We start from the raw sequence: 8,717 nt of genomic DNA on the forward strand, positions 1-8,717 counted from the left end.
TAATGAAAGCTATAAAACTCATAAGATTTGTAATGAAAGTAACACTGGGTGTTCTAGAAGAAAATCAAATGTCAAGATAAAGTCTCTGGGACATTATAATACAGCTGTATAAAAATTGTCAGATATTCATGTAGGCTGCTAGTTGCATAGAATTCATAAAATTATGAATTATCATTAAAAGGACAAAGTAAAGTTAAATGGTGAGGAGGCAATGGCTGGTTCCTTATTGGTAAACAGTGAGTATAATCTCAATCATTGTGTCTTGAAAACAAGCAGAAAAAATGTGAAGCCTGAATTCTTAGGAGATCCCACACAGTTCTCCAACACTAATAAGGTTTTTAAGAGAATTTTCATGTGACAAATATGTAATAGCATACAGCTTAGTAAGCTCTATGCTAGGCACCATGAGTAATGCAAAAGCAGTTTACAATTAGAAATATAAACCTATATGTATTATTTATGAGTTAGTAATGGTAAGTAGAAAATACTGGAAGAAAAGACATTATGTCATGTTGAATTGAATATAATTGACAGGACAGGATATAAAGACTGAACAAGCTAAACATAAATTCTTGTTACAGATAAGCTACTAATTTTGCTATCTTTGACTCATTGTTTTATCTTAATTTTCTCAACTAAAAAAAAAGATAGTATACTTTGGAATAGTAAAACAAAATTGTTTAAACAGGTCTTTCTGTTTTTCACACTTTTAATTAAAATTATTATTGGAATAGTATAGATATATAAACAGCTGTGTCCAAATTAGCACTAAGCTGCTTGTATATATGATTCAAAACTCTATAATGGCACAACTTAGTTGCTGACTTGAAAGAACAAGCTTTATAAAATCCAACCAGTTATTAAAAAAATGAGGATTTCATATAAATTCATGTACTTGATCCAAGTATATGAAGTTGATCTAGCTTCTTTAAAATAAATAGCCACAATTGGATGAAAATGGCAAACAGAATGTGTATATAATTCAATTTCCTTTTCCCACAGTATTACATGTCTCTTTTGAAAACAGAGACCAGTGAAAGAAATCTGTTGACTAACTTAAAAATAATTAATGTGTCATTTAATAAGCCATCTGAAAGCGTTTCAGTGGACAGGAAGATTCAAAGGTTCCTCAACAGTTTTGACTAATTAAGATAAAATGGTGAACCAGCTTTAAATATATATACACTTATGCAACTGAAAGGAACTAACAGATGTTCTGGTAACAATGAACTTTGTACATATAAGAGGTAAAGTCATTTGTAAATTATACTTAAAACAATCAAGGGTTACTCATATCTCCAGGACTATCTAACAGTTGCTCTGTCAATATAGATAGTAAGAAACTAAAGAAGAAAAATGAGCTTCAGAAATATCCTTCAATTTTCAAATTAGAAAATAAACAAATAAATAAATAAATAAATTACATGCCAACAGCATCCACAAATATAGAATGCCTCCAATAACAGGTAGTCAGAGAACTATTGAGAAGGCTGGAAAGGCATCTTTCCACAATCTTCTCATAATAAAAACTAAATGTTTGTCTTTAGAGAGTAACCTTTTTTCAGTTATTGATTTAGATATAGTGAAAGATCTGAATTAGATTCCACTTTTCTAGAAAATTAAAAACCCACATTTTCTTGGAGGGTAAAACAAAGCCTTGTGTGCACCAGGACCCAGAAGAAAGAAGCCCTGACCCTACAAGAGACTGAGCCAGGCTTGCCTGTGAGTGTCCTGGAGTCTATGGTGCAGGCGTGAGTTGACAGTGGCCTGCTGCGGGGTCTGACTAGAACAGTCCTGAGAGCCTCGGTGTACTAGCATAAGTCCTTCTGAAGGAGGTTGACATTACCGCTATTATCCCTACCATAGTTTGGCCTCAGGCCAAACTACAGGAGGGAGCACAGCCCCACAGTCAGTAGAAAATTGGATTAAACACTTACTGAGCATGGCCTCACCCACCAGAACAAGATGCAGCTTTCCCCACTGCCAGTCCCTACCATCAGAAAGTTTCCACAAGCCTCTTATCAGTATCCATCAGCGGGCAGACAGAGTGCAAACCAGAGTCATAGAAAATTAACCAAACTGATCACATGGATCACAGCCATTTCAAACTCAATGAAATTATCAGTCATGCTGTGGAGGGCCATTCAAGAAGGACTGGGCATGGTGGAGAGTTCTGACAATATGTGGTCCACGGGTGAAGGGAATGGCAAACCACCTCAGTACTCACCTTGAGAACTCCATGAGCTGTATGAAAAGACAAAATTATGCGGCACTGAAAGATAAATTCCCCAGGTCGGTAGATGACCATTATGCTAATGGAGAAGAGCTGAGAAATAGCTCCAGAAGGAAAGAAGAGGCTGAGCCACAGTGGAGGCAATGCCCAGTTGTGGATATGTCTGGAGGTGGAAACAAAGTCCAATGCTGTAAAGAACAATATTGTATAGGAACTTGGAATATCAAGGTAAATTGGAAGTGGTCAAACAAGAGATGGCAAGAGTGAATATTGACATTTTAGGAATCAGTGAACTAGAATGGGCTGAAATCGGTGAAATTAATTCTCATGACCATTATATCAACTACTGAGGACAAGAATCCATTAGAAGAAATGGAGTAGCCCTTATAGTCAACAAAAGAGTTCGAAACGCAGTACTTGGATACACTCTCATAAATAGCAAAATGATCTCTATTCGTTTGCAAGTCAAACCATTCAACATCATAGTAATCCAAGTCTGTGCCCCAACCACTAATGCCCAAGACGCTGAAGTTGAACAGCTTTATGGAGACCTACAAGATCCTCTAGTTCAGTTCAGTTCTGTTCAGTTGCTCAGTCAAGTCCGACTTTTTGGGAACCCATAGACTACAGCACTCAAGGCTTCCCTGTCCATCACCAGCTCCTGGAGTTTACTCAAACCCATGTCCATTGAGTTGGTGATGCCATCCAACCACCTCATCCTCTGTTGTCCCCTTCTCCTCCCACCTTCAATGTTTCCCAGCATCAGGGTCTTTTCGAATGAGTCATTTCTTTGCATCAGTTGGCCAAAGTATTAGAGTTTCAGCTTTAGCATCAGTCCTTCCAATGAATATTCAAGACTGATTTCCCTCAGGATGGACTGGTTTGATCTTTCTGTTCAAGGGAGTCTCAAGAGTGTTCTCCAACACCACAGTTCAAAAGCATCAATTCTTCAGTGCTCAGCTGTCTTTAATGCCCTGCTCTCACATCCATACATGACTAGAAAATCCATAGCTTTGACGAGACAGACATTTGTTACCAAAGTAATGTCTCTGCTTTTTTTTTTTTTTTCATTTATTTTTATTAGTTGGAGGCTAATTACTTTACAATATTGTAGTGGTTTTTGTCATACATTGACATGAATCAGCCATGGATTTACATGTATTCCCCATCCCAATCCCCCCTCCCACCTCCCTCTCTACCCAATCCCTCTGGGTCTTCCCAGTGCACCAGGCCCAAGCACTTGTCTCATGCATCCAACCTAGGCTGGTGATCTGTTTCACCATAGATAATATACATGTTTCAATGCTGTTCTCTCAGATCATCGCACCCTCACCTTCTCCCACGGAGTCCAAAATCTGTTCTGTACATCTGTGTCTCTTTTTCTGTTTTGCATATAGGGTTATCATTACCATCTTTCTAAATTCCATATATATGTGTTAGTATGCTGTAATGTTCTTTATCTTTCTGGCTTACTTCACTCTGTATAATGGGCTCCAGTTTCATCTATCTCATTAGAACTGATTCAAATGAATTCTTTTTAATGGCTGAGTAATATTCCATGGTGTATATGTACCACAGCTTCCTTATCCATTCATCTGCTGATGGGCATCTAGGTTGCTTCCATGTCCTGACTATTATAAACAGTGCTGGGATGAACATTGGGGTGCATGTGTCTCTTTCAGATCTGGTTTCCTCGGTGTGTATGCCCAGAAGTGGGATTGCTCTGCTTTTTAACATGCTGTCTAGATTGGTCATAGCTTTTCTTCCAAGGAACAAGTGTCTTTTAGTTGCATGACTGCAGTCCCAAACTGCTGTGATTTTGGAGCCCAAGAAAATTAAGACTGTCACTGTTTCCATTGATTCCCTGCCTATTTACCATGAAGTGAGGGGACCAGATGCCATGAACTTAGTTTTCTGAATGTTGAGTTTTAAGCCAATTTTTTCACTCTCCTCTTTCATTTTCATCAAGAGTCTCTTTAGTTCTTCTTCACTTTCTGCAATAAGCATTGTGTCATCTACATATCTGAGAATATTGATATTTCTCCTGGAAACCTTGATTCCAGCTTGTGCTTCATCCAGTCCATCATATCTCATGATGCACTCTGAATATAAGTTAAATAATCAGGGTGACAGTATACAGCCTTGACATACTCCTTTCCTGATTTGCAGCCAGTCTGTTGTTCCATGTTCAGTTCTAACTGTTGCTTCTTGACCTGCATATAGATTTCTCAGGAGACAGGTCAGATGGTCTGGTATTCCCATCTCTTTAAGAATTTTCCACAGTTTGTTGTGATCCATACAGTCAAAGGCTTTGGCATAGTCAGTAAACCAGAAGATTATTTTTTCTGGAACTTTCTTGCTTTTTCAATGGTCCAACAGATGTTGGCAATTTGATCTCTGATTCCACTGCTTCTTCTAAATCCAGCTTGAACATCTAGAGGTTCACAGTTTACACACTGTTGAAACCTAGCTTCGAGAATTTTGAACATTGCTTTGCTGGCATGTGAGATGAGCATTCTTTGGGATTGCCTTCCTTTGGGGGTTTCCCTGGTGGCTCAGAGGTTAAAGCATCTGCCTGCAATGCAGGAGACCCGGGTTCGATCCCTGGGTCAGGAAGATCCCCTGGAGAAGGAAATGGCAACCCACTCCAGAATTCTTGCCTGGAGAATCCCATGAAGGAAGGAACCTGGTAGGCTACAGTCCATAGGGTGGCAAAGAGTTGGACACGACTGAGCTACTTCACTTCACTTCACTTCACTTCTTTGGATTTGGAATGAAAACTGACCTTTTCCAGTCCTGTGGCCACTGCTGAGTTTTCCAAATTTACTGGCATATTGAGTGCAGCACTTTCACAGCATCATCTTTCAGGATTTGAAATAACTCAACTGGAATTCGATCACCTCCACTAGCTTTGTTCGCAGTGATGCTTCCTAAGGCCCACTTGACTTCACATTCCTGAATGTGTGGCTCTAGGTGAGTGATCACACCATTGTGATTATCTGGGTCATGTAGATTTTTTTTTGGATAGTTCTTCTGTGTATTCTTGCCATCTCTTCTTAATATCTTCTGCTTCTGTTAGGTCCATACCATTCCTGTCTTTGATTGTGCCCATCTTTGCATGAAATGTTCCCTCGTTATCTCTAATTTTCTTGAAGAGATCTCTAATTTTCCCATTCTATTGGTTTCCTCTATTTCTTTGCATTGATCACTGAGGAAGGCTTTCTTATCTCTCCTTGCTATTCTTTGGGACTCTGCATTCCAATGGGTATATCTTTCCTTTTCTCCTTTGCCTTTCACTTTTCTTCTTTTCACAGATCTTTGTAGGGCCTCTTCAAACAACCATTTTGCCTTTTTGCATTTCTTTTTCTTAGGGATGGTCTTTGTCACTGCCTCCTGTACAATGTCACAACCTCCATCCATAGTTCTTCAGGCAGTCTGTCTATCAGATTTAATCCCTTGAATCTATTTGTAACTTCCACTGTATAATGGTAAGGGATTTGATTTAGGTCTTTTAGAACTAACACACACAAAAAAGGTGTCCTTTTCATCATAGGGAAATGGAATGCAAATGTAGGAAGTCAAGAGATACCTGGAGTAACAGGCAAGTTTGGCTTTGAGATACAAAATGAAGCAGGCAAAGACTAACAGATTTTCACCAAGAGAATGCACTGGTCAGGGTAAACACCCTTTTCCAACAAAACAAGAAACAACTCTACACATGGAAATCACCAGATGGTCAATACTGAAATCAGATTCATTATATTCTTTGAGCTGAAGATGGAGAAACTCTATACGGTCAGCAAAAACAAGGCTGAGCACTGACTATGGCTCAGATCACTTACTCCTTATTGCAAAATTCAGATATAAATTGAAGAAAATAGGGAAAACCACTAGGCCATTCAGGTATGACTTAAGTCATATAACTTATGATTATACAGAGGAAGTGACAAATACATTCAAGGCATTAGATCTGATAGACAGAGTGCCTGAAGAATTATGGCTGGAGGTCCATAACATTGTACAGGAGGCAATGACTAAAACCACCACCAGGAAAGACATGCCAAAAGGCAAAGTGGTTGACTGAGGAGGCATTACAAATAGCTTAGAAAAGAAGAGGAGCTTAAGGCAAAGGAGAAAATGAAAGACATATTCATCTGAATACACAGTTCCAAAGAATAGCAAGGAGAGATTAGAAAGCCTTCCTAAGTGAACAATGTAAAGAATTAGAGAAAAACAGCAAAATGGGAAAGACTAGAGATATCTTCAAGAAAATCAGAGATAGCAAGGAAATATTTCATGCCAAGATGGACACAATAAAAGACAGGAACAGTATGGACCTAACAGAAGCAGAAGATATTAAGAAAAGGTGGCAAGAGTACACAGAAGAACTATACAAAAAAGGTCTTCATGACCCAGATAACCTAGATGGTGTGATCACTCAACTAGAGCCAGACATCCTGGAATGCAAAGTCAAGTGGGCCCTAAGAAGCATCACTAGGAACAAAACTAGTCAAGGTGATGAAATTCTAGCTGAGCTATTTCAAATCCTAAAAGATGATGCTGTGAACATAGTACATTCAATATGCCAGCAAAATTGGAAAACTCAGCAGTGGACACAGGACTGGAAAACGTCAGTTTTCATTCCAATCCCAAAAAAAGGCAATGCCAAGGAGTGTTCAAACTACCGCCCAGTTGAACTCATTTCATGTGCTAGCAAATTAATGCTCAAAATTCTCCAAGCTAGGCTTCAAAATTACTTCAAAATTGAGAATTTCCCGATATTCAATTGGATTTAGAAAAAAACAGAGGAATCAGAGGTCAAATTGCCAACATCCATTGTATCATAGAAAAACCAACAGCATTCCAGCAAAACATCCACATCTCCTTCATTCAGTATGCTAAATCCTTTGAATATGTGGATCACAACAACTGTGGAAAATTCTTTAAGGGATGAGAATACCAGACCACTTTATCTGTGTCCTGAGAAATATGTATGCAAGTCAAGAAGCAACAATTAGAACTGGACATGGAACAATGGACTAATTCAAAATTGGGAAATGAGTATATCAAGTCTGTATAGTGTCACTCTGTTTATTTAACTTATAAGCAGAGTACATCATGTGAAATGCTGGACTGGATAAAGCACAAGCTGGAATCAAGATTGTTGGGAGAAACATCAATAACCTCAGATATGCAGATGACACCACCCTATTGGCACCAAGTGAAGAGGAACTAAAGAGCTTCTTGATGAAGTGAAAGAGGAAAGTGAGAAAGCTGGCTTAAAACTCAACAGTCAAGAAAACAAAAATCATGGTGTCCAGTCCATGACTTCATGGCAAGTAGCTTGGAAAACAATGGAAACAGTGACAGTCTTTATTTTCTTGGGCTCCAAAATCATTGCAGATGGTGACTGCAGCCATGCAACTAAAAGACCCTTGCTCCTTGGAAGAAAAGCTATGACAAACCGAAATAGCATATTAAAAAGCAGAGACATTACTTTGCCAACAAAAGTCCTTCTAGTCAAAGCTATGGTTTTTCCAGTAGTCATGTACAGATGTGAGAGTTGGAATATAAGGAAGGCTGAGCACCAAAGTATTGATGCTTTTGACCTGTGGTGTTGGAGAAAACTCTTTAAAATCCTTTGTAATGCTAGGAGAGCAAACCAGTAATTCCTGAAGGAAATCAGTCCTGAATATTCATTAAAAGTACTGATACTCAAGCTGAAGCTCCAATACTTTGGCCACCTGAATAGAAGAGATGACTCATTGGAAAAGACCCTTATACTGGGAAAGATTGAAGACAGAAAGAAAAGAGGACGACAGAGGATGAGTTGTTTAGATGACATCACTGACTCACTGGACAAGAATTTGAGCAAAGTCTTGGAGATGGTGAATTATAGGGAAACCTGGCCATGCTGCAGTCCATGTGATCACAAAGAGTTAGACACGACTGAAGAACTGAACTTCAACAATAACATTTTGGTAAAGATAGAGTGACTTGAATTTCTGCTTATCATTTTTGTGTGTTACTTTGACATCAAATATACCAGAGCTGTGCTCATTCATCTCCAACTCTTTGCAGCCCCTTAGACTGTAATCCATCAAACTCGCTTGTCCATGGAATTTTCCAGGCAAGAATACTAGAGTGGGTTTCCATTTCCTCCTCCAGGGGATCCTCTGGACACAGAAATTAAACCCGCCTCTCTTTTGTCTCCTGCACGGGTAGGCAGTTCTTTACCCCTGAACCACTGTGGTAGGTATATTTGATAGCAAACTTACTCCAAGTTCCAAACAGAAGTTGTGAATGAGAGTTTATGTAGGAGAGATCTTTCAGCAAAATACTACACAAAGTCCTACCAGTATTGGTGGTCATGGTAGTTTAGTCACTAAGTTGGGTCTGACTCTTGAGACCTCATGGACTGTAGCCTTCCAGGCTCCTCTGCCCATGGGATTCTCCAGGAAAGAATACTGGTGTGGGTTGCCAT

The sequence above is a fragment of the Cervus canadensis genome, chromosome 23 (assembly GCF_019320065.1).
Source record: "Cervus canadensis isolate Bull #8, Minnesota chromosome 23, ASM1932006v1, whole genome shotgun sequence".
Classification (NCBI taxonomy): domain Eukaryota; kingdom Metazoa; phylum Chordata; class Mammalia; order Artiodactyla; family Cervidae; genus Cervus; species Cervus canadensis.